Genomic DNA, 9,966 nt, shown 5'->3' with positions numbered 1-9,966 from the left:
TGGCGATGTCGGGAGCTGAAGAGGCGTTCATCCAGGTCTCCGTGAGGAAGGCGACGTCAGGGGCTGTGGCGTCTAGAAGGTTCCAGAGTTCGATGGCGTGTCTGTGGACGGAGCGGGTGTTGAGCAGGATGCACTTGAGGTGGGTGCTGCTGGTGTTCGACTTGGTGGGTGCTGGTGCGAGGCTGGTCCGGATGCAGGTGAACTTGCAGGCGTGGCAGCTGAAAGGTCCGTGGGTACGTCGTGGAGTGGCTTGATGGCATTCTGGGAGTCGGCCGGTGTTGAGTGCGGTGAGGGTGGCGGCGGAGTACGTCAGGCGGGTCGGTCGGGATCTTCGTTGGCCAGGGGTCCTGGCGCTGGGCGCGGTCCGGTCGCGGACGGGCGCAGACGGGCTTACCTTTGGCGCGCCTTCGGCGCACAATCGGCGCGCCCGCTGCGCGTGACCGCTGCGCGTTCGCACGGTCGCCATATAAGGCGAAGTGCGCGGGTGGGCGGGGCAGCTGGGAGGCGGGAGCGGGGAGGGAACAGAAAGGAAAAAGGGGCGTGGTCAGCGGTGGTGGCGGGAAGCGGGGAGCGGGGAGGGAAGGCGGAGGGCGGCGAGGTAGGCGGGCAGACAGGCAGGAGAACGCAAAGGGCTGAAACTGACTAGAAAAAAATACAGGCACAAAAGTCAGACAAAAGCTGCTAACACGGGAGGAAAATGCAGTTCAAACAAGCACAAATGCTAGACAAAACAAGCACAAAAGTCAGACAAAAGCTGCTAACACGGGAGGAAAATGCAGAAACTGACTAGAAAAAATACAGGCACAAAAGTCAGACAAAAGCTGCTAACACGGGAGGAAAATGCAGTTCAAACAGGCACAAATGCTAGACAAAACAAGCAAAAACAGACGCCAGCGGCGTCAGCCGGCAGCGAGGCAGGCAGCGAGGCAGAGGGCAAGGCGAGGGGGCACACACAGCAGCTGGTGGCCGTGCGGCGCGGGGGTGTCCCACAAGTGGGTCACACTCACCTGCGTCGCACGGTCGCCATATAAGGCCAAGTGCGCGGGTGGGTGGGGCAGCTGGGAGGCGGGAGCGGGGAGGGAACAGAAAGGAAAAAGGGGCGTGGTCAGCGGTGGTGGCGGGAAGCGGGGAGGGAAGGCGGAGGGCGGCGAGGTAGGCGGGCAGACAGGCAGGAGAACGCAAAGGGCTGAAACTGACTAGAAAAAAATACAGGCACAAAAGTCAGACAAAAGCTGCTAACACGGGAGGAAAATGCAGTTCAAACAAGCACAAATGCTAGACAAAACAAGCACAAAAGTCAGACAAAAGCTGCTAACACGGGAGGAAAATGCAGAAACTGACTAGAAAAAATACAGGCACAAAAGTCAGACAAAAGCTGTTAACACGGGAGGAAAATGCAGTTCAAACAGGCACAAATGCTAGACAAAACAAGCAAAAACAGACGCCAGCGGCGTCAGCCGGCAGCGAGGCAGGCAGCGAGGCAGAGGGCAAGGCGAGGGGGCACACACAGCAGCTGGTGGCCGTGCGGCGCGGGGGTGTCCCACAAGTACCTTCGGGTCGAGTTCGCGCCATATAAAAACTGCAAAAAAATAAAAAGAATGAACTGCAGAAGAGAGAAACCCGTGCTGCAGCAACATGTTCAATTCAGGAGCGAGAAATAACAAGCTGTCGCCATTGTGAGGGAAGTGGGATAGGGAGGGGGTGGCAAATGGTGAGCACTTTCCGGCTGCTTTGATGTTCTCATCAAAGCGGCCGCGAAATGAGCTTTTGTAAACGGGGGATTTGAAAGTGCAAACTAGTGCTTTCAGGCTGCCAAATGGTGCGCGCGCCCGGCGCACATGCACTGTATTTGGAGGCCTGAAAAGCACTAGTTTGCACTTCCAGATCCCCCTTTTTCAAAAGCTCTCGCGAGAGCAGCGCTAAAGCGCTGGCTCAGACGAGACCTAAAAAGCAGGGAAACACAATCAAATAAACAGCAACATACCCCTTCAAATTAAAATCACAGCAAAACTGTCCCACAAAACAGATAACACTTTTCTATGACATTATTTTGTTTTATTTTCAAAAATATTTATCTTTTTCAATTAATTAATATCCATAACTTGTCAATAAATACATATAATTATCCTCTTCATCCAAAAAAGAGAAGTCTCAAACATCGACGAAGCAGTACACTTAATCAAGGTACATGACTCAACAGCTAAGAATAAATAACATAACATACACAAAAAAGAAAAAAATACAGTTAATCCAAAAATAAATACAATTTTAACAAAGACAATACATAACAATAATCAAAAACAATATACACAACACAATTGAGCCGACGCGCGTTTCGGAATCCCATGTACCATCCTTCCTCAGGGCCCACATGGTGTATTCAAGTAACTAATACATTTATCTGAACTGACAAAGAATTATTTTCAAATACTTGTCGAAGCTTCGTCAATAATATCTGTGGGAACAGTTATAACACCATTAGATTTTTTTTGAATTAATCAAACTATGTACATTAAATGTTTCATAAGAGCTTAATCTGGGAGTCAACAAGTAATATCATCCAAATAGAATGGATAGATGAGAACAATCATGATCCATAGAAACCAAGAAGAATCATAAGAAAGTCATAGAGAAATCACCCAGTGAAAAGAATTAACTCATGAGCAAAAAGAAACCAAGTACACCCAGGTGTCGAATATAAAGAGATATCAAGTTCTATATACTTGTTACGCCACAAATAATTTATGTAAGATGCAATCTATCATAGAGATTGAGCCGATCCTTCAGGCTCTCTTCCTAGGATTCAGTACTTATACGTGTCTTCAAGGAAGATATGAATTTAGGGCTCGAACTATTAAGTCAATGGATGTGGGCCACCGGAAACTGTAGATATTCACCAAGGTCAGATGCTTAAATCATAAAAAGCATCAACTACAAAAGAAAAATAAATATTAAATTTTCAATCTGAAAAGCTATAAGGAAAAGTTCTATAAGAACCACAGTAACACCAACCTAATTCAGGTGATATCCGTATATGTCCATGATAGAGAATATCATAAATGGAGTAGCACAATGTGAATGGACAAATCCGTTTCCACAGATAACTGTGTGAAAAAAACAAGAATAGATAAAAATCAGGAAGGATTATCAAACCCATTCTTGTAGTCATCTAGTGAAGAACAAATCCAAATATAAATGTGATTTACTTAATATTAAATAGCTTGGGTCATTGCAAATTTATCCACTCAAGTCCGTGCCTTCTGTGGTATACAATACTATAATCTTGCAATAATTCCTCTATCCCAGGATGATAAGGAAAATCTAGAAGATAGCATGAAAAATAAAATGAAAGTATAACCACCATAGTTGTAGTATATTTGAACAGACTACCGAATATCCTCGTTTGTCAAAATAAGTCTAATACAATTCTCAGGTATAGTATCAAGTGTAAAGATGATTTATAATCCATAATTTCGACTGCCTCAAAAGATCACAAGATGTAACTAGGGAACTTGTATAGAGAGAGCATATTTCAGAATGCCCCAAAAAGATCACAACAAACGGAAAGTGCACCTTATCCGGGCCGGTAATAGTATGATTACAGCTGAAAACGACAAACTAGTACTAGCTAGAAAAACAGAGTGGCCCGGTCTACATACAGAAACACTTACTAGGTCAGGGGAAGAAGTCCCTCTGGAATCAAGGATCCGCCATGTGTCTTCTTCTCGTCGGATACCGGAAATGATAAGTCATAGACGAGAGACCTCATTATATAGTACTGGCGCCTCACTTAATGAATCAGACGCAAATCACCTGAATCTTTCCAGATAGTGTAGTCCGTAGGAGTGCTCCAACCATGACACGAGGACGCCGCCATATTGGGGTTACGAGAGTTCGTAGAACAGATGAGAAACGTCTAAAGCTTATAAGTGGCCTGGTCCGTAAACATTATCTGTATTCCACCTAAGAATGCCACCATATTGGTATCTCACGGGTATGTGCAATACACACAGGCTTATAGAAAACACCCTGAATGATCGGCAAATACCGCTAGAAAAATGCCCATGTACGCCCAGGTCTATCCAATAGAGATAAGGGGCCCGATTCACAGAACTAACTTAAGACAAAATCCTAAACTTACTACCGTTTTGGTATTCACAGAAGGCACTTACTCATTTTGGTATTCACAGAAGGCACTTACTCATTTCGGTATTCACAGAAGTTAGGACTCCTAACTTTAGGACTCCTAAATGCCTTCTGTGAATACCGAAAGTCTTAAAATTAGGATTTTTCTCAGTTTAGTAGTAGTATAGTTAGGACTCCTAACTTTAGGACTCCTAAATGCCTTCTGTGAATACCGAAATTCTTAAAATTAGGATTTTTCTCAATTTAGTAGTCCTAAGTTTAGGACTCCTAACTTTAGGACTCCTAAATACCTTCTGTGACTACCGAAAGTCCTAAAATTAGGATTTTTCTCAGTTTAGTAGTAGTATAGTTAGGACTCCTAACTTTAGGACTCCTAAATGCCTTCTGTGAATACCAAAATTCTTAAAATTAGGATTTTTCTCAATTTAGTAGTCCTAAATCTAAATTTAGGACTACTAAATTGAGAAAAATCCTAATTTTAAGACTTTCGGTATTCACAGAAGGAATTTAGGAGTCCTAAAGTTAGGAGTCCTAACTATACTACTACTAAACTGCGAAAAATCCTAATTTTAAGACTTTCGGTATTCACAGAAGGCATTTAGGAGTCCTAAAGTTAGGACTCCTAACTTCTGTGAATACCGAAATGAGTAAGTGCCTTCTGTGAATACCAAAATGAGTAAGTGCCTTCTGTGAATACCAAAATGGTAGTAAGTTTAGGATTTTGTCTTAAGTTAGTTCTGTGAATCGGGCCCAAGATATCTACCTACTAAAACGTACGAAAAAATCTAATCTACATCTACGAGGCATCGCGTTAACCGCCCATAACGATTAATTAAATATAATCAGTCAGCGTCACTCGGACAGGACGATAGATGTAAATTTCAGTAAAGTAATGTCATATAAGAATTCCCAAAAGGAATAATAATCACATAGGCAAGGGCAGAAACGCATATTTAGCCCGAAAAACAAAAGAAAGACCAGGCAAAGCGGCAGCCATCTTGGAACGGGGAAACAAAAGGATAATTCCCAAGATAAATAGGTAAAGAGGAGAAATATAATCAAGCCTTCAGGAATATCCATAAGATGTAAAACTGTCAATCAAAAGTCGAGCAAGGAAGACCATATTTGACAAAAGACTCATGGTAGGAGAAGGGGCAGAAACAAAATAGGTACTGACAGCATACCATTCCCATAGAAAACGCAAGACCTGACTTTACATAATTGCATTTTCCCAAGGAAGATATTCATTGAGGCCTGTCTCACAAGTCTGGAGGGTATATATCCAGAAAACTTCCCTTTTGCGTCTGAGGGCATCAGTAGTGCCATCTTTAGGTGTTTGTACTCTTTCCAATATCAACCATTTGAGATCTTTAATGGAATGTTGGTTCTCTAGCCAATGTTTCACTAATGGAGCTCCTATACGTTTATTGTTTATGGCAAATTTATGTTCACTAAATCTAACCCGCATTTCTCTACTGGTTTCAACTACATAACCTTTGCCACAAGGGCAAAGGATAAGATAAATCAGGTTAGAAGTCTTACAATTAGTCATTTCTTTAAACAGAAAAGTCTTGTTACCCCATTGCAGGCTAGGAATAGTTTTAACAAAAGCACAGGCATGACATCCGCCACATCCATGTGTACCTAAAATAGGATTAGTTCCAACAATGGAGCACTGAATCATTTCATTCCTATCTGGTAACATGGATTTAACCAGTACATTTCTCAGATTTCTATTTCTGCGAAAGGCAAAAATGGGTTTGGGTATAGTCTTCATCTGATTACCAGAATTGAGAATATGCCAGGAGGAATTAATCGCTTGACGCAATTTGTTATTAAAGTTAGAATGCCTAGTGACACAAACTAAACTCTCTTGGGTTTCTTTAGATTTGGGTTGCAACAGGATGTCACGGTTGTAGTATTTTGCCCTTTTATAGGACTCTTTGATTATTCTAAATTAGGGCTGGGCGGACTTTGCGTAACGCCACTACGCAGAATTTTGAAACAAATTGTGGAAAACGAGCGCACATCCTGAGTAGGGCTGGGTGGACTTTGCCTAGCGCAACTACGCACAATTTTGAAAGAAATTGTGGAAAACGAGCGCACAACCTGAGGGACCGTGTGCGCGGGACTGGAATCGCTTGTGCTTGGGTAGGCTCCCCGATCTCCCCGACCTGGCTGCGTTGAGAAGCAGGGTCCGGCCCCGGGCCTCCTGAGTTTCAGTTAGGGCCTGGGAGCCCACGTCCTGTGGCCTGCCAAGTGTCCATCTGCCCGGGACAAGGGTCCGTGGTGCAGAGCCCCGGAGCCCTGCAAGGGCAGGCGGGAGCCCTACTGCTATGGCTTGGTGCGGGCAGCTGGGAGTCCTTTCGGTCCCGGCCATCTGGTCGCACCTTTCCCTCGGCCATCTGGTCACACGCAATGCTTTCCAATGGGGCGATCAGATGGCCGGGCTGCCCTGGAAGTCCCGATGGGGGCTCATTTGCCTCCCCGATCCCAGGCAGGGCTCCAGGAGGTCGGGTGCGTCCGGGTCTAGGGTCCCCTCCGTCACTCGGTGTGCACGGTTTACCAGAAAGAGGGGTAGCCCTCCTCCGGATTTCTAGGGGCAGGGTATGCCGGGACGCCCCTCTTGGGGATGGCGGTTCTCAGGCGGGGACCAGATGAGCTAAGCCAGGACAACACTTCCCCGGGGCGTCCGGTGATCCCTCCTCCAGCCCGCAGCGAGGCAAAGTGCCCGGGATGGTATCCATTGGTCCCCCGGGAGTCCGGGCCCCGGTAGCTCTTGTGGGCCTCCGATGCCTGAGGCCCAGTGTGGGGTCTCCAAGTCCCCCCCCCCCCGAGCCCTGCAGCCCCGGAGCCCTGCAGCCCCGGAGCCTTGCAGCCCAGGAGCCCTGGAGCCCCGGAGCCCTGGAGCCCTGCAGCCCCGGAGCCCTGCAGCCCTGCAGCCCTGCAGCCCTGCAGCCCTGCAGCCCCGGAGCCCTGCAGGTCCCGAGCCCTGCAGGCCCCGTGCCCTGCAGCCCCCGAGCCCTGGAATGGCAGGCGGGAGCCCTACAGTGAAGGCTCAGAGCGGGCAGATTGGCGTCATTTCGGTCCCGGCCATCTGGTCGCACCTCTCCCCTCGGCCACCAGGTCACGCGCAATGCTTTCCAATGGGGCGACCAGATGGCCGGGCCAGCCAGGGCTCCAGGAGGTCGGGCACGTTCGCGTCTAGGGTCCCCTGAGCCTCGCGGTGCGTGCGGGTTACAAGAAAGGGGGTAGCCTTCCTCCGGATTAGTAGGGGCAGGGTATGCCGGAATACCACTTCGGGGCTGGTGATTCTTTGCCGGGGACCAGATGGGCTATGCCCGGGCAACATCCTCCCAGGCGTCCGGGGGCTCCCTCCTGCGGCCCGGCAAAATGCCTGGAACGGGCTGCACGGGTCCCGGGCAGTCCTCCTCTGGGCGCCCGGGCCCAAGAGCTCCTGTGGTCCTCCCCGTGCCTGAGGCCCAGCCGGGGTCCCCGAGCCCCCCAGGAAGCAGAGCCCCCGAGCCCTGTGTGGGTGGGCAGGCGGCAGCCCTACCGCTATGGCTCAGCTCGGGGCGGGCAGACGGGAGTCCTTTCAGGTGCCGGCCATCTGGTCGCGCGCAAAGCTTTCCAATGGGGCGACCAGATGGCCGGCCCGGCCTGTAAGTCCCGGTGAGGGTCCATTTGCCTCCCGGATCCCAGTCAGGGCTCCAGGAGGTCGGGCGCATCTGCGCCTAGGCTCTCCTCCATCATTCGGAGCGCGCGAGTTACAAGAAAGTTGGGTAGCCTTCCTCCGGATTAGTAGGGGCAGGGTGTGCCGGAACACCCCTCTGGGGCTAGTGGTTCTTTGCCGGGGACCAGATGGGCTATGCCCGGGCAACATCCTCCCAGGCGTCCGGGGCTCCCTCCTCCGGCTCGCGGCGTGGCAAAGTGCTCGGGACGGGCTCCACGGGGCCCGGGCAGTCCTCCCCCGGGTGCCTGGGCCCGAGGGCTCCGGTGGTCCTCCAAGTGCCTGAGGCCCAGCCGGGGTCCCCGAGCCCCCCTGGAAGCAGAGCCCCATGAAGCCCTGCGTGGGTGGGCAGGCGGAAGCTCTACCGCTATGGCTCGGCTCGGGTGGGCAGACGGGAGTCCTCTCAGGTGCCGGCCATCTGGTCGCACCTTTCCCCTCGGCCATCTGGTCACGCACAATGCTTTCTAAGGAGGTGACCAGATGTCCGGGTCGGCCTGGAAGTCCCATTTAGGGCCCAATTGCCTCCTGGATCCCAGCCAGGGCTCTAGGAGGCCGGGCGCGTTTGCCTCCAGGGTCCCCTCCGTCAATCGGAGCACGCGGGTTACCAGAAAGGGGGGTAGCCTTCCTCCAGATTACTAGGGACAGGGTACTCTGGAACCCCTCTCGGCAAAGCGGTCCTCAGCCGGCAGCTGGACAGGCCAGGATGCCGCCCCAGCCCAGGGTCTGTCCCGGGGCCTGCCGCGTGGCAGGCTGCCCCGGATGAGACCCGGCAGGCCTCCCCCTGCTGGGCTGGATCCAGGGGACCCTGGGAGGGCAGCCTCCCCACCCCAGGCTCCGTCCTTGGTCCTGCCACGTGGCAGGGTGCCCAAACGAGTTCCCGCGGGCTCCGTCCTCGGTCCTGCCGCGTGGCAGGGTTCCCTGGATGGGGTCCGGCGGGCCCGGGGAGGCTTTCCATGCGCCTCCGGGCCTGGGAGCCCTGGCTGGGTCCAGGGGCCCTGCCGGGCTCCAGGTCAGGGGCTCCGGCCCTCGGCACTGCCAAAGGCCCGGGACGGGGTTCAGTTGTGGTCGGGGAGCCTCCCCTTGCTTGGCTGGGATCAGGAGCTCAGGCTGGGCCCCTGAGGGCCCCGGGGAGGGCGGCCTCCCCACCCCGGGCTCCGTCCTGGGTCCTGCCACGTGGCTGGGTGCCCTGGACGGGGTCCAGCGGGCCTGGGGAGGCTTCCCCTGCGCCTCTGGGCTTGAGAGCCCTGGCTGGGTCCAGGGGCGCCGCTGGGCCCCGGGTCGGGTGCTCCGGCCCTGGCCCCGTCCCCCGGCCTGCGGCACTGCCAAAGGCCTGGGACGGGGTTCCGTTGTGGCCGGGGAGCCTCCCCTTGCTTGGCTGGGTTCAGGAGCTCCGGCCGGGCCCCTGAGGGCCCCTGGGAGGGCGGCCTCCCCATCCTGGGCTCCGTCCTGGGTCCTGCTGCGTGGCAGGGTGCTCGGGACGGGGTCCGGCAGGCCTGGGGAGGCTTCCCCTGTGCCTCCAGGCCTGGGAGCCCCGGCTGGGTCCAGGGGCCCCGCCGGGCCCCGGGTCGGGGGCTCCGGCCCTGGGTCCCGTCCTCCGGCCTGCCTCTCCGCCAAGGGCCCGGGACAGGGGTCTGTCGGTCCCGTGCAGGCCCCCCCTGCTTGTCAAGGTGTCGGCGGGCCCCGGGTCGGAGGGCCCGTCGGGTCCCCCATGCAGAATCCATGGCTGGGGCCCTGGGCCTCCGGTCCCCCATGCCCCGCACCCACTCACTCTTTTGTTGGGGGACAGAGCGACTTTCGGGCCCGGCCATCTGGTCGCGCCTGTCCCCTCGGCCATCTGGTCGCGCCTATCCCTTCGGCCATCGGGTCACGCCTATCCCCTCGGCCATCTGGTCGCGCTCAATGCTTTCGAATGGGGTGACCAGATGGCCGGGCTTGCCTGGAAGTCCCGATGAGGGTCCATTTGCCTCCCGGATCCCAGTGAGGGCTCCAGGAGGTCGGGTACATTCGCGCCTTGGGTCACCTCTGTCACCTCGTGTGCACGGATTACAAGAAAGGGGGGGTAATTATCCTCTGGATTACTAGGGAGAGGG

The sequence above is a fragment of the Triturus cristatus genome, chromosome 10 (genome assembly GCF_964204655.1).
Source record: "Triturus cristatus chromosome 10, aTriCri1.1, whole genome shotgun sequence".
NCBI classification, from domain to species: Eukaryota; Metazoa; Chordata; class Amphibia; order Caudata; family Salamandridae; genus Triturus; species Triturus cristatus.
This window is presented reverse-complemented; position numbering follows the sequence as displayed.